This window comes from Aythya ferina, assembly GCF_964211825.1.
Source record: "Aythya ferina genome assembly, chromosome: 3".
Classification (NCBI taxonomy): domain Eukaryota; kingdom Metazoa; phylum Chordata; class Aves; order Anseriformes; family Anatidae; genus Aythya; species Aythya ferina.
This window is the reverse complement of record NC_140298.1, coordinates 94,747,782-94,771,593: the sequence shown is the minus strand read 5'-3', so window position 1 is coordinate 94,771,593 and position 23,812 is coordinate 94,747,782. Positions and strand designations below refer to the sequence as shown.

Below are 23,812 nucleotides of genomic sequence, written 5' to 3'. Positions count from 1 at the left end.
CCCTTGTTAGAAGGGTAGCACAGCACTGGAACAACGAGATTTGTGGTCTGTCCTGCCTGGGAGCTTTTCAGGACCCTCAAATAGGTGAGGACGTGGCTGACTTGGCCTTGTTTTGGCAGTAGTCTTACTTTGAGCCACACTGGACTGGGTGACCCTGGGAGGTGTCTTGCAAGCAATATTTCTTTCATTCTTTGATTTTGAAGTAGCACCAACGCGTTTTTCAGGAAACATGGCAACAACTTTCTCCATCTGCAGGGCACCTTTCACACATTTAATGCTGATACATAATGAGACCATGCTCATCATTTAGGACTCTTCATTCTTCTGTAAAAAAAATAAAAATAAAAATACTGCTTTCAATTCACTGCCCTTTAAATTCTGAAAGTGCTCAATAATACACCAGTGGCATTAAATCTGTATCTTTGATACAAATTCTTAGAAATAGAGCTACTTGACAATGAATAGAATAAGAGGAAAGAAGTGAGTCATGAGAAAGGGAGAAAGAAGGTGGACCATAAAAGAGTTAGATTTTCAGTGCAACCATCAGACAAACAATAATATGTTTCCATATTTGCTTTGTATTTAGTATGAAATGCATAATATTTCAATATGTTTTACTCATATTGTCCTCCCTGGATATGTCATTAAATTAATGATAATTAGTGACTGCTTCTCAAACTAAGTTTCCTAAATGCATTTTAAATATTTAAACAAGACAGAACACCTTAGACACTAACTTACCCAGAGGAAAAAAAAAAAAAGTTACTTCAAAGGAAAAGCATCTAAATATCAGGGTATCTATTCTTCTGCTTGTTTCTGAAGTAATTCTGGTATTGTGGTAGCAATGATGCAATAGCTTCATTAGTATTTTTCCAAAAAGTGAATGAATTAACTTTATTGGGGTATTTTATCCAAAATATCTCCCAAGGAAGGCAGTGGGGACCCTTTTGTTCTTTCCTTTTTTTCCCCCTCTCTCACTCTCTTTTTAAAAACATGCTTATACTCTCTACTGATGTATTATTCAGACTTATTTTAATAATCAAGTCTCTGTTGAGTAATGCTTTTATTTTATTTTATTTTAATTATTTTATTTTTTACTTTCTTCTCTCAGGATTCCATCAGATAAGAAAAAAATGGAGCAGGGCAGCATTTTATTTTATTTTTTAAATATAATCTGTTATGTATCCACCACTTCCTAGCTGGAAAACAAATGGAGAAAGTCTGGTAGTTCTTAGTTTCTAGACCATCCAAAACCTTTGACTGATGTTTCTACTTTAGAGGTAAGCATTACACTCGCTGTCCAAGTTCTGTTGTATCAAGGGAGCAGAGCTGCAGTTCTTCTTTCCTGAGTAGTCTCCTGGATGCCTTCTGTAGGAGACATCATGATAAGACCTTTTTCTTGGGATACAAGAAGCCATGTGAATGCTGTTAGGCTTTTGTGGTTGCCCTTGTAGCTGAATCAAAGTCCATTTTGAGATGTTCTTTTTGTCCCTATGGAACCATTATTAGTTGATCTAAGCATTAAAGCCAGAACAAGCATTGTCATCTTCCTTGTGTTATTTTATCAGCATCTAGCATTGGTAGGATGGTCTTACAGAGACCACACATAGTAGGGCTGCTCTTAGAGCTGTGATCCTGTGACACAGGTGTCTGTTATGGTATTACAAGTCCTCTAGAATCACTTAATAGTGTAAGAGTCTCAGCTTTCATTTTAAAATGCATCAGTGGTTTCACCACATGGTTGCAAAGAGAAGATTCAATGGGACCTGACAGCAAGTGAAACCCACTGAAACTGTGACATTCTTGGCTCAGTGGCTCTGAAAGATGCGAGTTGTTAGGGGTGTCTCAGTGCCATGAGGAGTCAGGCTGTGGGCAAGGTAATAGTTCAGTTCTACAATAGTTTTCAAGATTTCATAAACTTCCTTTTAGTTTTCTTGAAAATAGAATTGTGTCTCCAAATATCTTTCTCTTGAAATCTGGAGTGAATTGAAGTATGATACTAGAAGGAGGCAGGATGGGGACTGTTTCTTATACTTGGCAGGCAGCAGATGCCCAAGGCTGGTTTGGAATGTCAGGTTCATCTATTCAGTTTGTTCATGGTCTCAGGCAAAACAAGGAGTTGTACTTGGATAATCTCTCTGCCATGCCTCTTTCTGTAAATGAGATAGTACAGCCTCCCCTTCAATTCTCATTGAGTTTGCATAGAAAACACCATGGGTTCATGCAATGTGCTGATTTTGCTGACACAGGAAATTGAGATGTACATTATTTTTTTCACGTGTATTTGGAAAAGAAGTCCATTTTTTCAGTCTAGCTTACATTGGCACAAAGACTTTTGACCATGATAGCTGACCAGAAGACTGTCTATGGCAGGGGAAAAAAAAAAAAAAAAGTGCTGGCTTATTAACCCACTGCATTGCATGATAAATTCTGTGTTAAGGATTCTTCAGCCTTCCCTGTCTTTCCGAGGGTCAAATACTAGTCCAAGTGGAGAGAGACCAGGGAGCAGATTTTGGTGTGCCAAGGCAAGAAGGGTTATTGTAATGCAGCTCTGCAAATGCCATGAAAACGTATACAGTACTGCTTAGCCAAATCTGCAAGCCAATGTCTATTTGGAAGTGGTAGGCTTTCCATGGCGATTCTGCATATTCACAAAATAACTTTGTTCTTGTCAATTTACTTATTTGCAAGAGGTAGCTGCATTATCAGATTTTTTTTTTTTTTTTTTTTTTTTTTTTTTTTTTTTTTTGCGGTATCAAAACCTGTATCTTTTGTTTTGGCAGTAGCCACTGATATCAGATTTTTCTAAATTGTTTTAAGATAGGATTAATTTTGTTTCCTTATGCTGGTCATACAGAAAACCTTTTTTTGCATTAAATATTTAATTGTTGAGGGTTAACTGGTAGGTTTTCCAAAGAACTGATGGTGACATGCAATAAATACTTCAAAATACTTTCTGATGGTATTTTTTACTACATTCATCCCTACCTGATAGGTTACCATATCCAGTTTTTTGTGCCTACGCAGGTTAGCAAGAAAAGTAGATTTGCTGAATTTAAATGAAAAATTAATTTTGCTCAACAGCTTTTATCTTGTCATGATTTTGAAAAATATAAAGCAACAGGATGAAGATTTTCTTATCTTGAATTGTACACAAATGAATGTATTCATACTCTAGAACAGAAATAAAAAAAAAGTCTCTGAGGCAGAAACTGAATTACTAGCATTCTGTCTTTACTACTTCATGTGTTCTATCTTGATCATGAGGAAAATTTGGAAATCAAGCATGGGAAAAATGGTAGTGATTTTGAAATGCTATTTTCTTAAATTATGTGAAATAAATTAATCAGACTTACTTGAGTCACTTACAATTGAAGATTTTGAAAAGAGCCATCAAAGCTTGTTTCCTTGTTCAATAGATTTAAAATTGTTTTCATAGGGTTCCATATTTCTCCCCATATATCTCAAAAGTCACTGACAGCACATTTATCACCACTTTACTTCTACTTAAAATATAGCTGCTGCTGGTGGTTTTATATAATAAACATACTTCAAGCAAGAGCTGTGTCATTTAATGTTTCTTTAGTAAATGTACCTTGAAGTGCATCCAGATCAACAGCCAGACATAACTGAACTAAGTGATAATCAGAGATGGTAATTCTTATACTTAAGCAAAGAGATGGTAGTTCTTATCAAAACTCCTGAGCCAAAACTGCATTCTCTTTTCCTGTTGCAGACATGAATAGAAAAATGCAAAGATAAGTATTTGTATTTGAAATCCCAGGAGAGAAAAGCACATAGTTTGTCTCTCTTCTTTTCTTTAACAGTTACATTTTTCATTAATGTTATGAAATTGATCTCTATTGAAAATAGAGATTTTATTCTGATTTATTAGGTGAACTGACACTGATTTAAAAAACAAAAATCATTAAAAAAGTCAAGAAACTGTCAGTGATTTATTTGTTGGGAGAGGAACAGTTAACCAAAAAACCACAACCTTTCTTGTTAGACTTATTTGTTGCAAGCTAGTTTATGCTGTCTTTTCTGGGACAGAAAGTCTATATGCTGAGGGACTGCAATGATAAATTATTCCTGTAACCAAGTCAACCCACAGTTCTTCCCCAGTTTCTAAGGAGCAGAATTCAGGGTTGAGGGGGTCAAGGTTGCCAACCTTGCCAGTGACTTGTAGTGACTCAATGCTGCATCATGTAATGGATTGCCTGGGGTTTTCAGAAACTCCAGCATTTATAGATTCTAAGAATCTACTTCTGAAAAAATGTACTTTAGAGTTTGGAAATCATGATTATATGAGCAAATTTGATGTTCCCTTTGCTTTATTCCTAAGTGTTATGACACAAATGTCAATAATAGGATTAGTGTTTATTTCTTTATTCTGAAATTATGATTCTGCTTAGGAATCACATCCACCAGCTACATTGGAATATGAAGTGGTCTGAACAAAACCACAGTTATCCTCAGTGTTTTTATAAATAAAATTCAGTTAAATAAAATTTAGTATTTAACCCTTCTGTTTCCAGTTGAATATCTTTTACATTTTTTCAGAACTTTTGCTTCCTGTTAAATGCAGAAAACACAAGCCAAGAGGCTGAGATGTCCAAAGAAAAGGAAACTTGGCATTTACACCCTCCCACAGAATGCCAGTCAAAGGGATGAGCTGAGAAAATGGCTCTACACACTCTTCTCTGAGAAATTAGCTATCAGCAGGAAGGTGCATGGGTGGCAATCTCAAAATTGCTAAACTAAGGACATCAGTAGGCTGTTTCTTAAAAGCCACAAATTCAACATTTGTAGATATTAGTCATTGTTCTTTAGTTCTTTGCCTAGAAAATAGAAATAATTGGCTCCCTAGGAATGCTGTGAATTGCTTGAGTATTGCAGATGTGAGAGTCATGAAAATGCAGATCATCATGAAATTAATTTCCAGGCAGTTTAAGGCTTGAGAAGGGTGTGAGACCAGGCAATGAAGTAGCAGGATGAGCTTTGATGGTTAAAGCTGATTGTCAGAATATACTGCAGTATAGCAATTACTATTACATACTTCATAAAATTCAGAACTTAATCTCATTTAAAAGCTTGACCTTAGTATTCTGAAAGCATCTCTTTTCTCTATTTCTGCATATATTTCTCGATAATAAATACATTTAAGAACAGAATTACTCGTATAATCTTATTTTTATTGCTTATGGGAAAACTTAGATTTCTTGTAAAACATGACTTGTTTATGAAATTGTGTATTGTTACAATTAATGTTCCTGTGTTCCCTTTTTACTGTTTCTCATACAAAATATTACAGATTTAGATGTTCCCTCATTAAAAATGCAGAAGATTCAAATATTTCAGTGGTATTCTTTTAGACTTCTTAAACAAAAACAATTTGTCCCAATAGAAGAATGATCTTTAAAATATTGGCATTTACATGAAATGTGTACATTGATAACAAATAATTATCTCACTGAGATAGCAACAAGCTAGCTGTAGTTTGGTTCTGTAGGTTTGTTTTTTTTTTTTTTTGCTTTTTTTCCTTCCTAAGTGCAGAGATATATCATGGTCAGTGGATAGTAGCTATCTTATTTTAATATCTGTGAGAAGATACAATTTCTAAACAAATATCCAGCACCTTATATGTGTATTGCAACAATTCATCAAATATTCATTGCATGTAAATATATTAGATTTATTTATTCAATGACCCCAAAAGATTTAAGTAACTTCAAAAGGAGGTAATTCATTTCAATCAAAGTCTGAGTGGCTGATAATTTTCTAGTAAATCTGCAATTACTTGTATATCTTTCTTCTTCCATATGAACTATGTTAGATAAAGTGATGTGTGGCGTAAGAAAGAAATACTGCCTTACAGGAGAACAGCTACCAAGCCATGTAGATATTTATTTATTTATTTATTTTGTGTTTGGCTATGTAGATGTGGGAAGCATTTGTGGAAGAAAGCTTTCACCTTTGAAGCTGCATCCAAACATTTTTAGTATTATTAAGAGTTTCTGAGTTCAGTGCAGTAGCTTTTTTTCTCAGAAAAAGACACCATGACTTGTTCAGAGTGTGGCTGTGGGGTCTTCTGAAATAAACCTGCCATACTGAGACATATCCTAACCACATTTGCTTTTTATCTGGGGTGATGGGAATTTAGAGTGAGACTTTAGTGCTGAAGCTCATTGAATACAGAGTAAACTGTCAGAAAATATTCAGGATTCAAAATGTTTCCGTTTTTGAAACCAATGGAAAATCAAAATCATTGTAATGTAGCATAAATATTAATTATCTTTGCATCATCATAAGCATCATTAATATTGTAATTTTATATGATGTATGGTGCAATTTCCTCCATGAATTATCTACATCAGTGCTTCTTTGCTCAAGGTTATGAGCAAAAATGAAAGCAATGACTACTTGCATCTCCAGAACACACTGCACAAGCTATTGTACACTAAATTCTTCTTCTGAATTCTTTGAAAATGTCATTTGAGTCAATTTCAGAAGCTTATTTTAAGCTCCTACTGAATATATGTAAGGCCCTACTGCATAAGATTTTGAAACAACCCTTGTAAGACTGTAATCAGTTCGCTTTTTCTTTTAATTCATGAATAGACACCCCAGATTTGTTAGTCTTGAATTCAGGAAATAGTTGTCTAATAAAATGCTTATTATTTTAAATGTGTAGATTACATAAATAAAGCAATTGCTATACAGTACAATTTATGTCTGTGTTTTTCCTGGAAAACATGTGATTATGTTTTAAAGCAATTTTAATGAAGTTTTAAAAGTTAAATTACATCATAAGTTTAAGATGTGTTGTTTGTTAATGCTTTTATGCTCAGAGGAATGAATATATCTGACAAAACAGTCACAAAGTGTTTGTTATCTGTGTGTTGAAATCAGTTATTTAGAAAATGACTGAAATGACTAGGTATTATGTGATGAGTACTTAAGGTATTTGGAACTATTAACTCACAAATACATTGAAATCTACTTTTTAACGCTTAAAAATAGATACAGAACAACCATTTATTTCTCAGGGAAGGGTATTTGCAGCAGCCTGTTATTTTCATTTTTTTTTCCTTATATTCTCACCTGTTAAGTTTACATTTTTGGTCCATCAGTGCATTGTTTCATCCAGCTCTACCCTCCTCCAACTGAACAGCAATGCCATAAGAAATGCCATGCAATAAGAACGCCTCTGGCTTCTGGGTGTGCTCAACAGCACCTGGCTTTGCAAAGCAACAACTCTTTTTTATTCTGAGCACCGAATGTTGCCCATCAGGAGACGTGTGTGTGCAACACCTGATTATTAATTCATGGGCTGGCTTTGGGCATGAGTGGAGTACCTTGATGCTGAGCTGAGCCAAGAAACCTTTAGACAAGCAGAAGCATAAATACCGAAGGACATTGTTGTCCCACATTTAGGTACGTATTTTTTCCAGATGCTGAAAAGTGTCCTACAATGACAGGAAGAGGAGAAGTTGAACATATGATCCCTTTTGAGGTGTAAATGCTGCTGTGAATTCCTAAACTCTTTTTGGTGGGAGTTTCAGCACTCAGTTGTTTCCTGAAATAATGGGACTTGGACAAATCTTTTTACTCCTTCCCTAGGCAGGCCAGTGAAATTGGTGCTGTAGAGAAAAGTATTGGTGAAGTAAAAAGTGGAGTGGGTCTGGATGAGTCTTTTTACTCAGCAGTATTGCAGCAAGATGGGAAAATTGCAGTGGTAGTGGCTGAATTATTCTGGCTACAGTCCCACGCAATGGGGTGTATACCATGAACATTTTAGCACTGCAGCTGTAGACATTGGAAAAGGCTTGAGAAGAAAACTCATAGTAAGAAGGAAGATATAAGAAGCCATAAAAATCGGTATGAGAAAGCAGAGAAAAGAAGTCAGATAGATTTATTTATTTATTTATTTATTTATTTATTTATTTATTTATTTATTTATTTTGGTGAACAAACTCATAGAATTCACAGATTACTTGCCAGAATGCCTGTAGGTAGTTTGTAAGCCTGGCTTAACAGGAGAAATTCCTTCTGCTAATGTTTTTGTAACAGCCTTTTGCAATGATGCAGTGATTCTCCTAACATCTATTAACCCCTCTCTAAACACTTAACAGCCTCTTCCAAATAAAATTTTAGTTGTGGAGTGTAGCCACCTGCATTATCACATATAGGGGTATATGAGATGTCAGTAAGAACACAAAAACCTTCATGCTATTGATTGCATGAGGATTTGTTTGCTGACTTTAACAGCACAGCTTTCCAGTTGGTTTGATACTGATCTTGGAGATAACTTTTCTATCCATGCAAACTGGTTTTGTCATGGACTCTCATGCCTGAGCCTAGCTGAACTGTAAACAAGATTTCCCTCCTTTCCCTCTGGCACTTTTGTACAAAGCACTTGATTGCACTTGTTACTCAGTCTTACCCAAATTATTCTATATTGATCTATGTAAACAGATATAGATAGATACACAGAAGACTATATACAACCCAGGATAGTTGTATATAACTGAATATGTATTTCTTCTACTCAAAAAGCCAGCAGTGATACTTTCCATCATGCCTTCAAGTGAGAAGTCCTCAGCTCTTTGCTTGATTTATTTTTCTATTATTTCCTTGCTTAATCTCTCTCTGGCATCAGGAAATGGACCTCCTTTGCTGCTGTTCTCTCAGTGCAGGGGCTGCCTTATCACACATCAGTGCCAGGCAATATGTCATAGTTTTGGTTGATATCTTCTTCTCCCGTGTCTTCTGAAGTGCTTCCAGGGCTGGTGTCACCCTGGCATGCTGTACGCCAGGCACACGAGGCAGCTTTGGGCAGAATAATGAGCTGCAGCTTTGTAGCTCTCTTCAGACCAGTGATTTGTTCTTCATTTGAGTGTAGAGATAACCTTGCCTTTTTTCAGCTTTGAGAAGCCTGGAGTAATATCAGATAACATAAACTGGATTGTGCAGTTGCACAGTTTGTTTGTGTGATTGATCTCCCGAGATTATATTTTGGTTCTTTTTATTATTTTTTTTTCCAGTTGTTTTCTGTCATTTACATCAACAACAACCTGACTGGTATGTCTTTCATTTCTGACTATTTATTTATTTATTTATTTATTTTTATTTATTATTTTTCCTTTTGTTTTTTCTTTTGTTATCTGGTTACTAGCCCAGTTGTTGGCTGATAAATACTTGGGGCTATGACTTTGTGCAGATCTGTGCATGCACTTCATTAGCTGCACTCCACTGATTTTGTTTGGATTGCTTCTGTGATTTAATCTCTTTAGGGATCAGAATTTGTGGCTGAAAAATTTGATAACTCCATGGCAATGATTGTTGTAAGCACTGTGTGACTGGTTGCTAATGATAGATGAATGAAAGCGCTGACTGCGTTTGCTGTTAGAAAAGGGACTCTCACTGTTATTTGCTACTGCTCAGCTTGGTGTGGCTCCTTTCTACAAATGCAGCCAAAACAGCTGAGATGCTACTGCTTTGTTTTGATTAAGAAAACAATAACAATACCAAAACTTCAAATATTTTTTCCGAAGCTCACCACTGCTGAATACAGATTATATCAGCGTTTCAACATTCCTGTTTGGGGTGTGTGTGTATGTCTCTTTGTAACTAGTTTTGAAATGATAATTAATTTACACTCATCAGACTGGAAGATAAAAGTAATTTTTTTTTGCTCTCTGGATTCATATTTGGAAAGTGGACTGATAGTTATTAAGTACAAAGTATGTTGAGGATTCTTGTGCTTATTTGTATTTTTCACTTTTTTTTTTTCAGAGCTGATAGAAAAAGACTCAAAAGAGATTGTCTTAGTTTAACGTGACAAATTTTCTTCCTTATCTACTTCTCTCAGTCATCTAGAAGAAGTATTTAATGAGAAAAATACGATGTATGATTTCCATTTCAGTTTGTTGTAAGAATTCAGACTTGGTAATACATAGCAACAGACACTGCTGAAATACAGTAGTTAATCTGATGGCTAATTTAAAAGAAAAGGTTTTTTTATTGGGGAGAGAAAAAAAAATACCATACATGAAATATTTTTTTCACAAAGGTGTCAGAGAATTTCACCAGACCTTATGTGCTATTTTGTGTCGGGATGGTAGAGCTCACCATCAAATTCCACATTTCTGCCCCCATGTGCCTGATTATTTGGAAAAATTGTTGCAGGGATTTTTCAGGAGGGTTTTTTTTGTAATGATTAAATATGGCACTGCCTTGAAATGGAGAGACAAGGACAGTGCAGTGGAAAGAAGCATTATAAAAAGCATTATTACCTCTTACTCTTTGCATCCTCCTCTAAGATGGAGGTAAGAACTCAATTAGCAGCATTAGTCACAGCCTAAGAGTTGAGTTCCCTGGGAAAAAAAAAAAAAAACATAAAACAAAAAACACTCTGCAGTCAAGTTCTGCTGCTATTCTTAGTAATTTCTCAACCTTGCCCAAAAGGATGGAAGATGAGACTGATGATGATGACTCATATTGATGACAAACAGAATGGATAATGTCAAGTAGGTGTTTGGCTCCTACACTAACTGTCCTCAGCAGTAAATATCTGTACTAAAATAATATATTGGGAACAGAGACCTGGGCCATGCACAAATGTTTTGCAGTAGGATTGTAAAAGCAATGGGGTAATGGTTTTCATTTTGTGTTTGTGCTTTGTGTCTTTTTCCTGGAGTGAAACTAAGGTTTAAACAGCATTCGGTAATCCTAGGAAAAATGGTATGTGTGAGGCAGGTTTACAATATTCCTTGCTTGGCTCTCTGCCACAGGAAAACTGTTGGCAATATTAGAAAGTGAGATATTAAGAATGGACGTACAGGCTTAACTAGAAGTCCATCTAGCCAAATATCCTGTTCCTGGCTGTTGCCTACAATTCATACTTAAGGAAAAAGGGCATGGAAAAAAGAGCAGATATTCCTATGCCTTCCTTACTTCCTGGCCTGAATTTCAATTGAAGGATCTATTAGCTATGGATGTATTTTCTTGGTCTTTGAACTCAGCTTTTCTTTTTGGCATCTGGAGCTTCCTGAGGCAATGAGTTTCATAATGTAATTATGTTATATGAAACCCTTCCACTTTTGATTGAATGATAAATTCATGTGGTGCCTCATGGCAATTTTGGCCTTATGCAAGGAATCCATGGCACTGAAAGGAAATCTGACTTTTATATATATCTGCTTTCCTACAAAAGATTGCAGTACGCATAGCCTTGCCCTTGGCACCAAAGGCTCATGGTTACAGGGAATCTTGTGTGTGAGTGCTTCAATTAACATTGCTTAGATAGGATTCATGTTCCCTCTTTTAGATATCTAGAATGTACATCCAAGTGAGTCACACTAGGTTTATTTTACAATCAATTAAAAAACAAACAACAACAAACAAAGGAATTTTAAAGCATGATTAACCTGATCCGTTTTAGACATATACCTTTTTGGTAGGATGAGCTGCATCTCAAAAGTGCCAATTTCTCTTCATAAAAAGAGCACAACTCAAACCTAGATTTCTGTTGTGGAGACCTTTATGTTTGTTCAGATGACTGTCACTCTAACTGGGGTCATTCACTAAGGAAGAAAAATAGGTATAATCCCAGGAAACAACTGCTTTAGGAAATCACTCATTAGATAGAGGTTGGTAGAGTGTATTTTAATCACTGGTCTTACACAGATCCCCTTTGGGCAGGTGGTAAGTAAGACACTAGTGCAGTAGAAAAAGAAATGGCAATGAAATTTCATCCAATTAAACACTCTTAAGATCAGATGTTATAATTTTTTAATGCTTGACATCATGATATGCCCACCAATTTATTTATTTATTTTGAGATTTGTTTCTAATTTAAAGACAGCCCATTTCTGGCATGATGCAAGTCTTTCATCTGGACTTTAAAGAGGTTTTGTAGCACAGCGTTTCTTAAAAGGTTACCCAGAGCTTTTTGATTAATGATATGCCATTTGTGTTTGGCATCCAACAAAGGAAAGAAAACAGAAAAAAACATGAGGCAAGGTGAAAACCAAAACACAAACCCCTTTGCTTCTGTAAGTTAAGCAAGGTGCCAGGTAAATGTTACCTTCACATGATGTGCAGTGTGTTGGAGGCTAAGGAGGTCTAAGACTCCCCCTGGGCTGTGGGGAGAGGAGAGTTGGTCTCTGCACCTGTGGGGATAATGAGAATCAGCTTGTGTCCCTTTAGCTGAGAGCTTGCCATCCCAAATCCATTCCAAAAATTTGATCTCCCTGACGGCTGAGGAATCTGTCACTTCCATACCACAGATTGGCACAAACATACTGACTTGCAATTGATGTTGCCCTTTTGAAGTCAACTCCTTACTGATCCTGATGCCAAATCTGTAGTGTTGGATTCCACTAGGCAACTAGAAATGATATTTTGATGTTAAGTATTTTCCAGTGAAAAGATAGGAGAGGAGAATTGATACAAGGCCATAAACCATATGAGACTGAGACAATAGTTAAGCATTTAAGAACCTCTAACATTTGACTTACCCTGGTTTTGCAGTTTCCACAACTAACAGTAAATGACATTTTGTCTCTAGTAGTGCATTCTGGAATTCCTCTGGTATACTTTCTTCAAAACAAACAAAAGGGACATTCATACACAATTCTTTTTCAGCATTCCTTCACATAAAATTTTCAGGTGGCAGCAAGACATTTCAGAAATTGTAAAGAAACTATCAGAGACCCATTTTAAGTTTAAGACCTGCGTTAAAAACTCCAGATCTGGATGCCAAGCTGTAAGTGTCTGAGGCCTATAATAGATTTAAATGGCCTTCAGGAAAAATCAGAAATGAGTGTGGGTAGACCTGAAGCTGCAATCCTTTTTATTCTACTAATTTAGAGTCTGATCTCTCTCTAATTGCCTAATCTTCATTTTCCTAAAATTGGCATATAGAAATTTTTATTTTGCTTAACATGGCTAGTCAATAGGGTGTGATTTATCTCTCCTCAGTTTAGACAGCTTCATTTACATCTGAACGGGTTGTCCAGGCTCCTGTTGTAATCAATGGATGGAAATAGGAACTTCTCAGGCATAATTCTTTGGCATAGTTTGGATGCCTATCTTTTGATGAAATAAATCATTTTATTTGAAGTGCCTGTTCCCTCTTCATTGGCTATAATGGAGCCTTGAACAAGCTCAAATGTGGATGTGGTAAGTACTTATATTTCCTTAATTACCTGTGCAGGAAACTATAATTTAATTCTGCTGAGACTTTGGCTTGTCAGATTATTGTGATGCTGTTCTGTTGCCTTTCAAATTATTTCATTCATCACTCAGAGTTATCTGTGGTGTGGAACAAAGGTATCAGCCAAAAAAGTTTAGATGGGCAGCTCAAGATGTACACAAGTAAGAATGCAGAGAAAACATTGACAGAAATCTGGGCAGAGTCCCAGGAAAAAAGCCAGTGACATTCCTGCTTCTGTGGAAAGTGTTAGAGTATTTTAAGAGCCACTCTATTTAATTGATAGGATTGAGGGGAGGGGTTGTTTAAATGTGAAAGAGGACTTTCATTGTATTAAGTATTTCATATTCATTTATTCTCTTCCATAGTTTTACTTCCATAGTCTTACTTTCATGTTTCCTAGAGTCATTATTTCACATAAACAGGCTAAATATTCTACTAGGTCCTGAATATTCTTTCTAGAAGAGTTGGCAAATTAACAAGGCTCTGCTCATGTTTCTCACCTGAACAATAATGAATGAAATGATGAGGAAGGCATTCCATTTGTACTTTTAATGAAGATACTTTTTTTTTTTTTTTTAAATATATATTTTTTAATGATGTACTTTTAATGATATTTAAGTACTTGAGTTTCTATGTTGTAATAACCATAACCCCTTCCTAGTAGGCAACATTGCTATTTAGGCATCACTACTACAATGGGATTTGACCTTCATGTTTCTTTATTGTTTTATGAAAGAGAACAGTCCTGGAAGGTTACTCACTTTACTGTACTTGTGAATCCAGAATAGTGTCTATGGTTTAGTAGACACGAGTCAGGAAAGAAAAAAAGGCCAAGGAACATGACATGTTTTCAGGGACAGCAATCACATGTTCAGAAAAGGTTTCTCCTTAGAAACTGTATTTTGTTTTGGGAAAATGGAATTATGAAATGCAGAGAAAAGTTCTTGATGTTAATGGGATACATTATATGTATTTAATAAATGTTTTTCTCCTGGTAGTAATTTGTCAGAAGATTATAGTACTTAGCTAATATGTGTTCACAGATCAAACCAGTCACTTCATCTTCCTTCAAAGAATTAGTGAAAGCTTCAATGAAAATGAAGAACTTTTTTTTTTTTTTTTTTTTTTTTTTTTTTTTTTTTTTTTATGAAAGTGAGGCAGAAGTCTTCTCTCATTGCTTGAATTTGCTTAACTCCATAGTGGCTTCATGTAGTATGAATTCAAGCAGTAAAATTATGCAGGAGCTGTGCATAATTTCTGCATAATTTCTTGCAAGAATTTACTGTAATTACAGCAACAGAGGAGCCTGTTGATTGTCCTCAATTACTTTTCCATTTCTGTTAGAAAATTATAATGCAGAACAATTCAACTTGAGAAAAAGCATCTTATAACATAAAATCTGAACAGAAAGAATTGCTTTCATCATTTAAAAAGAATACATTTTCACACAGGGTACTCTGTCAAGACAGAGAAAGAGAGAAGTAAGGATATTCCTTTGTAGGAGGGAGAGGGACTGGGTTATATCTCACCTGGTACACATTATATAGGCTATGTGGCTGCATCACCAAGACTGATGTACTCTACAAACCTGAAACTTCCCCAACAAGAAAAAATAAATGTTTTATATCATAAAATCATAGAATGGTTTGTTTTGCAAGGGTCCTTAAAGATTGTCTAATTCCCTCCCCCCTGCTGTGGGCAGGGACACCTTTAGCTAGACCCAGTTGTCCAAAGGCTAAGCTGAAGTATGACTTGCCTAATGGTGCAAAGTGGCAGAGACAGGAATCAAATCCAGGAGGTGTAGTTGTATAAGTTAACCAAATATTCTGCCTCATTGCTCTGGGCTAAAGTTTCATCTGATTTCCTTCCTGATATATTCTTATATAGATAAATCAGGAGTCACTGGCAGCATGTTTTCTTTGGTAGATTGTTTTGCACAGAGAGAACATAGTTCTTCAGAGGGAAAACCTGCATTGCTTAAGGAAAGGAAGAAAGCTGGACAGTGGCACTAAAAGAAGCCATTGCCTATATGCATGGAACCAGGCCAGAGAGAAGCTGTGCAGGCATAGTGAGAAGGGCTGGTGGAAAGAAAGCTGATGCTTCTCATCCACGTTTCTCACTGGGTTGCAAGATCTGCAAATCAAGCTGACTAAGCTAAGCGATGGCCCACGGTTAAGTAGTATGATGTGGGAATATGTGTATATGTATAACTCTTAGCCTGGTTTTCCTTGGTCAGAAGTTATCAAAAAAATTAACCAGTTTCACTGAAAGCTGATGTGGAGGTACTCCAGGCTCTCCAGAAAACTCTGTATCTTCACTTGACCCCATGTGACACCATGAAGCCAGCTGTCTCACCTCCCTGCACATCCCCACCCTGCCATTGTAAAAAGACATTGACATTTATGTAATTCGCAGACTAAAAGGGAAGTCTTGGAAGTACATCTTCATTTCTGTCTGCCCTCATAACTTGATCCTTAGGAACACAAAGGCTCAATGTGATGCACATTACTGGCAATGAGATGGGACAGTAGGGACAGATGTGTCCCAAACCTTTACCAACATCAGGGGAAAACAGCTACACACCCCACAGGCTGGTGAAGGTGTTGATGGTGTAAGGGTGCTGGAGGGCTTTCCAGTATGGTTTTTCCCAAGCAGAGTCTGTGCATGCAAAACTTTACCTTTGTTGATTAAATTCAGCTCAGTATTGCAAGAGGAGAGACAATGGTTGCATAAGGGGAAAAAATAACTAAAAGAAATGGGCACAGACTGCAGCAGTAAATCCACAGTCGTATCAGTTTTGACAGTTAAAGCCAAGCTGCAAGTGAATAAGCATTCACACGGTGGCTGCCCATGCAGTCCTTGGTGGCTACATTTCAGAATTACTTTCTTAGACACAAACACAGAGTAATGAACCTGGCCGTGTTGTCTGAGAGGAGATTCACAGGCACACAAAATTTCCTGGCAATGCTTTTGTAGATAAGCAAGATGAAAGTGGCTTCAAGTGCTCTTTATTAGCCTTGGTTGGCTGAACAGTATTTCTGCTACTGATTACCACAGCCCTTCCTCTGCACAGTGCATGGAGAATAGCTGGGTGGGGTAGGGATGCGCAGGCCTTTATCTCAAGTTTTCTAACTGATGAGATGTACTGAGCATCTCAAGGGCCCATTGCACACCAGCAGACAGAAATGCTCAGTACGCTTATGTCAGAACATCATATGTTCATTGACTGGTTTGTTGTCAGGATCAGGTTGCTCTTCTTCCTCCCCCTGCCAACATCAAAACCCTATTTGTAGGATATTAAAAAAAAAATTAAAATTATGTATCAATGGTGTATCTAAGGAGCTCATGCAGTATTATGACAGGTAGGTTATTTTTATCTTGTGTAGTCTAAAGCACATTTGATCTTTTCCTCTTTATTTTCCAGATTTATACAACAATTCTGTATTTAGGAATGGCAAAAGACAAAAAAGTAAATGGTTCTAACTAACCTGTAGTGCAAGCTGGCTTACTGCAGAGCAAGGCAAGGAATACCTTCCTACCCTACACCCCGAGTTGGAAAGCCTTTCACATATACATGAAGATTTAAAAAGAATTTTAATGTCTTAATCAAAATTCTGGAAATGTTCATTTTTGGTTTCCCTCAGATACTGGTGTGGCTATCAACAGAAGGGCATTCAGAACTTTTTCATATTTAAATTTCCTAAACACATCAATTTCATCTTTAATGACCATTTTACAGTATACCCTGAATATTTTGGCATCTGTCTGAAACAGTGGCCCCATCATGAACGCAGAAAGTAGCAGTTATTTTGGCAAGTTCTCTAATGTGTTCGATCAAACCTATGGGTCTGATCCAAGCTTAAGTCACAGAAGATGTATGGGGTGGCAATTTCTGTTTGATACAGATTGAAAGGAGAAGTTGTGCCCTTTAAAAAGGCAAACCACTGGGACGAGGCTGGAGGGAGGGAGCCTCCAGCATTCTGGAGACCAAATGACTGAATACTTTGTTTGAATTGGACTCAGGATGCATCCCCAAACTGACATCTCATCCTTTATTATCAAGACCAAAAAAAAAAAAAAAATCATAAATGCTGAATATTTCTGAATATGGAGTGGCTTTAACAGAAGAGGGAAGGAGTGCTGCATCTTGCTAGAATGGCCTCCTGCCTAGTTGTTGGGGAATACATATTATATAAATATAATACATCAGGGTATATATTATATATACTGGGAGGTAAATACAGACTTTTAGAAAGCTTCTTCTAAAATGAAAAACTAACAAAGAATCCAACTGCCCTTATTACACACCTGTCTTAATGTTTAGTACTATAACCATCTCTGTATTGTCAGCCTCATCACTCATGAAATATAAAGAGTAGATGAGAATTGCAAATGCTTATTAAGTCAAATGAGTTATAATTAGCTTGTGGAAGATATTCTTTGTATGCTAAATAAGATTTAGAAAGGAATTTAGAAATGGAGTATAAGCTAAAGAATAAAATTGTAAGATAAATAATAATCCTTACAATAGATTCATGAACATTTGAGGTAGGAAATACCTTTTTGAGTCTTACCTACTTTCCGGTGTTTCTGAAAACTTGATCTCTAAAATCTGGGCTTAAAACAGTTTAACAAAGAACTTGCATTACTGTCCTAGGAGATTACTTCATAGAGTGATAAATGCTACAGGGAAATGATTCCTGATGCCTAGCTGAAATATTTTCCTGCTCTGTTTTGTTTCCCTGCCTCTGTGGTGTGGACCACTGAAACCATAATGAGATGTAAGGAGTGATGCCAGTTCACAGTGACTGAAGAAGCATCCACAGTCCCTTAATCCTGCCTGAGATGAGTCTTCCCTCTTTCATTAATTCCTCTTCAGATACTTCAGATTATTTTTTATGCCTTCCTCAAGCCATAAGAATCATTCTGTCTAAATGCACAATTTTAGATCAGTATAACTTTGCCCCATCATCATTTTAATGTTTTCTCCTAATAAAAGTGGTGTCAGATTTATTTTTTTGCTTACTACTTCTAATATATCTAGACAGTTTTCAAGAAAAAGGAAGGGACTAGCAGCGTTTTATAGTCTCCTGAATTGCTGTTCTGTAGCAGGGTATTCTACAGGAATTGTGATAAAGTTTATATAGTGCATAGTGATAAAGTATATATAGTGTATACAAGTGTATAGGGCTATATCTTACCACAAAACATAGGAAGATAAATCTGAAGTTTATTACTAGCTGCTTGCTCTCTGAACATAGACCTTCATCAGATATTCCCAGTGATTTGTACTAATGAACAAAGGTTTTCAGGTTTGTTTTCCTTTTGTAATTTATCTATCCTAAAGGAGTTAATATTATGGTGATTTGGTGGCTGAAAGATGTTTGCTGCTTTCCTTCTGTATCATGTTTCATTATAGTTTAGGAATTGCCTAGGAATCATGTGGCCTGAGTCAGAGAATACAATATCATTGACATTCCTCTTCCTCAGTGTCAAGTGTCGTTGGTCAGTTTTGAGGCTACTTGGTTTAATTTAAAGTTTTGTTTTATTAAGGTACTTTTTCAATGACCAACTGTGTTTTGTGGAAATGTTTTTAGAGAATTAGGATTCATCAAGGTGCAGTAATATGCATATATATTTAACATTAACACATGTAAACATGAAATTAATTCTGTTTGGAGATAATGGGTAGATAGATCCTTGAGAATGTTTCCTTTATATCATTGGTATTCTGTGTCATGAGGTATGAGCTTGGCTGGCTGTCATCAAAATCTTAACTTTCACAGCATGCAGGGAAATGTAATTGGTTTTGCGGTCTTGTATACAGTAAGCTCAAGGGCTCTCAGTGTATTTTGTTGCAGTTGCAGTTGACTGATGGAGATTAACTTTATGCTAATCAGTGTAAATGTAAAACTTGGTGGTACTTAGTAAAGAATAGTGATACAATTTGTTGATAAAAATAAGTGATTTTTTTTTTCTTTCATGGTTAAGCAGCCATATTGGAATCTGAAAAATGAATGCATTACTTCTGACAACTTCTAATACTTACTTGTTCCAGCCACCACAAGACATGCTGCTTCTGGTTTTGGAAGACATGGAGAAAATATCTTGTAAGCTGACTCCATGTAAACTCTTTAAAACATCAAATTCTTGAGGTACTGATATTCTTAACACCTTATCAGTGATTCTTCAAATATTTTAGCACCTGTTTGTAAGCTTTGCTCAGGTGAGCATTCCTTACTTAAGGAAATGGGTATACATGTCAAAGCAAAACAAAACTAACAGTTGTTTTCTGGAGACTCATGTAAAGAGCCAGATATAATGTGTATTGTACAATCAGATCCAAATGCAGCACTGTAATAATGTCTAGCTCTGTTTGCAGTGTACTCCTCTGCCTCTTGATTTGGGAGGATCCTTCTCAGTGTTTGACTATGTTCCCATTAGAAAATACCACTATATTAATTTCATAGCTAAAGGAAAATTAGTATGCAAGTAGAGAAAAATCCTATGACAAAACACAACCCAAGTCCACCCTGTGTTTTATTTTCTCATGAAAGAGAACAGGAACAGTAGATTTCTATTTGGCCTTGCCTGAACAATTTCACTGAATTACTTTGGCCAAAATCACAATACAAGTTCTTTCTTCACTGAAATCAACAGCAAAAATCACAGAAGTACCTGTGGTCCCAGCATTTCCATCCCACCTCTCCCAAACTCAATCATTCACCAATTTCAGCAGATACATTGTTACGTCAGCACCCTTCCATCCTAATGACGCAAAAACATGGAGGTTTGTGACCATGATGTGAGCATCTGTTACCACTATTGTTAACACTACAGGCAATGTTTGTTGGAACTCATTTAAATACAGATGAGGAACACAGGAGTACTTCCAAGTTAGAGATTTAGGGACTGTCTTTCCTGAAGATGACACTTAAAATCCATTGGCACTCATATGAGTTCTTTAAGTGATATTTCTATTTTCATTTTATGAAGGCTTTTGCAGCTGAAAAACAGTAGTTAGGCTAGACTGATGGTACTAAAGGCCTTTTTGGGTATCTCCTTTTGATAATGAAAGATGAAACAGTCTTTAACTCATAAAAACTTCCCTGGCAGCAAATCTGTAATATTATTTCAAGGTCTTGTATAAATAATCAAATATTTCTATTACATTGCCATTACCATATTGATAGGTGCTATATGTGGTGTTGTAAAGCTGAGATTTTTTTTTAGTATAAAAATAATTTGAAAGTCCAACTTCAATCATTGCCAGTCTTTTATGATATCTACATGTATGTTTGGAGGAACCTTAGCTTCCTTGTAATGCTTGAAGGTTTATTATTTATTTGTCACCTTCTTAACTTAGATAGCTTCAGTATATCAACTTTCTATAGCAAACCACATTGATTAGTGTTTTTTAAAACAATTTGACATAAGTTAAGATGCATTTGGCAGAGAGATTTGGGTAGCATATGCAGTGCATTATCACTATACATTTTAGCTGTTGACAGTGACAGAAGTAAACTGACATTAATGCATGCTTGATAAGTGATACTGCTATTACCAGTGTCACTTTTATCATCAACTGCTCAAAACATTGACCTGTGATTCTTGATGTGATGTTATTAATAAATTTGGTATGTGTTAACATATATATCACATTGAATTCTTCATGACATTTTCCTTGACAGTAATATGATTATTGCATATTGCTTCAGTTCACTTGTTAGTATTGCCCTTAACATCTCCTTCAGAAGGCAATAATCTTTTTTTTTTTTTTTTTTTTTTTTTTTTTTTTTTTTTTTTTTTTTTAATCTATCATAGACATACTCAGCATTTATTGGTTTGGATATGAAATGCCTCAAAGGTAAAATTTTCTTAGGAGATACTGTCATACAATTAATTTCATTGCCGATTGAAGATGTTGCAATCAGATTCAATATCATTTTTCCTCTTTCAAGGAGTACAAACCCATTTGGAATGTTTCCATCAGAATTAAATATCTGGGAAGTATTTTTGTTTTTGTTGAAACTGGATTTTTGGTATTACTTATGTAATGGCTGATGCATCCTTACAATGTGCTGACCAAATGATTACTATTTAAAGTTGGTTAGGAGATGCTAACTTCCAGGAGTGAAATCTGTTATCAAAATAGTAGGCAGATTTAATAGAGATGTTTTGGAGAAAACACTCTGCAAACTGTATGACACCGCAAAGTACAGGAATTTGGAGTGAATGTGACTGACATGGACTCTGAATGGATAGTGAGACTCTGGCTGTCAGGATTTCATTTGTTGCACAAATCCGTGATGACTTACCACTATAAGTCTCACTGAAACTTATTTTGCCATCGATTTTTAACTTAACTTCAACATGTGGCTACTACTGAAGTATGAAGTAAGAGAGGGATTGTCTCAGGAGCAGAAATGATCAAGGGCAAGAGACTTGAAAAGATTTTCTGTGAGATCTGAGATTTGGCTACTAGGATTTGTGAGTCATTTGGGGATGGAAATGCAAGGGGTCACTTGGGTCCATCTGCAGCAGTCACCCAGGAATTTTATCACCCCAAAGCCATGATAGGGAGCTGCCTGAGGGAGCCATCAGGAAAAGCCAGATTCAGAAAAGAGCCTAAATCCTGATGGCCCTTAAGATCAGTAAGTGTATGATGCAGGGCTGTGGGGAAGCAGGTTGCCTTGTTTAGCATTCTCAGCTGTGACTCTTTCCAAATTTAGGCCTCCAAACTAGATATCAGTTTCCTACAAGAATGAGCCCATAAAGACTGCTATGCTGGATCAGCCAGAGTCCTGTCTTGTCCAGTCTTGTGTCTCAGTCAGTGCCTGAGAGCTGATGCCTAGAGAACAGGATGAGAGTATGGAAAACGCTGTGAATTGAACTCAGATCTCTTAATTTGCAGAAGAATTACAATACTTTATAACCATGGGCACAGAGTATGCAAGGGAGTTCCTTCTAATGAAAGTCTTTCATGTCATTTAAATAATTCAATACACACTGGGCTGGAGTGAATATGCTATCTATTGCTATCTATTGTCCAGGACACATGTTCAGAATTTAGGATAAGCAGTTTCTAGTCCTGCTCCAGTTATGAACTCACACGTTACGTAAAGCAGGATCAGTGTGACAGAGTAAACTCTATCATTCACCCTCAAATGGCACATAAGGGAATGCTTAAGGGAATTCATATGGCAAGCAAGGAAGTCCATTAGCCAAACAGAAAGAAGGACGTGGCTTGATGGTGCAAGTGACAGATTGTCATGGAGGCTGCACAGAAACATGCTGAGAACCCCGGGATGTGGCAGAAAGCCCAGGCTGTGCTTGGTCTATAACTACTTCAGCTTAAGCATCCCACCTCTTTATATAGTTCTTTTAGTGCAGGTCTGAAAACAAGTCTTTTAATCTTCCAGGAGACTTTATCTAGAAGACCATTTTTTTTTCAAGAGGAAGAAACCTCCTTCATTCACTGTCCTGGTATTCACTACTAATACAAAGATTAGCAGACATTGGCTGGAACCCACAGGTTGCAGGTTCAAACCAAAATGGTTCCTCTTTGCAGAACATGTTGGTGTACTGGGAACTTTGTACCATGAGGCTCTGTAGATGCTAAAACCCTACAGAGGCTTACAAATGATGAGGCATGTGCCTGGAAGAAAAACCCACCCATGACTACAATCTGGGCAGATGCCACCTGTAATTGAGATGGTTCCAGAACCACACACACACAAAAGAGGTTTGTGACAAGAATCATAAGAAATTCCAGGACACATAAGAGGAACTTAGTGATAGTTTCCTGTCCTCTAGGCGAGGATCTAACCACCTGTTGACTGGTATAAAAACTTGCACATGGTCTTACTTCTCTCAGGCTCATACCTTTAGGAATGTTGCTTTGTGGTAGTCCCATGTGTGCAGAGCTTGAGAAATCCACTGTCTACCTGTGATTACACTCCTGTCTGAGGGCAAAGATGCAGGCATCTCGTGCACAGCAATTTGTAGAGAGAGAATTTACCTGTTTACACAATTAGGTGATGGATGTAAACAGAGGATCACAGTAGTTCCTGCGTTTGTGGACCTAAATAACCCTTTTTATTCCCATGTCTTGCTGACTTAGCTGCTTCTGAAGTGCCCTAAATATTATGTATTTACATTGATTTTTTGTAGAATTTCTATTTGTAAAATGAATCCACCTGTACTACTGAATTCCTGTTAAATTTGGTTTAGTTGTTATTTCACCATTGTTTGTTTGTTTCTACATGTTCTTATCATAGGCCTATTATTATTATTATTATTATTATTATGTTCTTGAATGATTCAATTTTCCTCAGAATTCTCTGCTTCTAATGATTCTATTAGGTTATCCTTTATTCTGAGAAGAATTTAGTTGAATGTTTGAAAATCTTTTACATTGATGGCAAGAACTAGCAGCAAACTGGCATTTGGTGCATTTGATGGCTTTTTCATGTACCCTCTTTTGTTGTCACATAAGTAAATTACTTTCATTGTTCTCTCCTGAAATGCTTGGATTACCTTTGGATACTCTCCTGAAATGTTGAATTTTTTATTTTTTTTTAAATTTTA

General features: G+C 36.3%; 1 protein-coding gene across 9 annotated transcripts in view; it reads left to right on the top strand.

Moving 5' to 3' along the window:
* The window catches only part of MLIP (muscular LMNA interacting protein), a 123,630-nt gene that overhangs the window by 10,406 nt on the left and 89,412 nt on the right, over nt 1–23,812 (top strand). The window contains exon 2 of one of the 9 annotated variants that reach the window (XM_084515312.1): nt 19,214–19,332. The exons of the other annotated variants lie outside the window; for them this stretch is intronic. The gene's annotated coding sequence lies outside the window, so the exon portion shown is untranslated. The remainder of the gene's footprint in view (nt 1–19,213; nt 19,333–23,812) is intronic. 9 annotated transcript variants of the gene reach the window in all.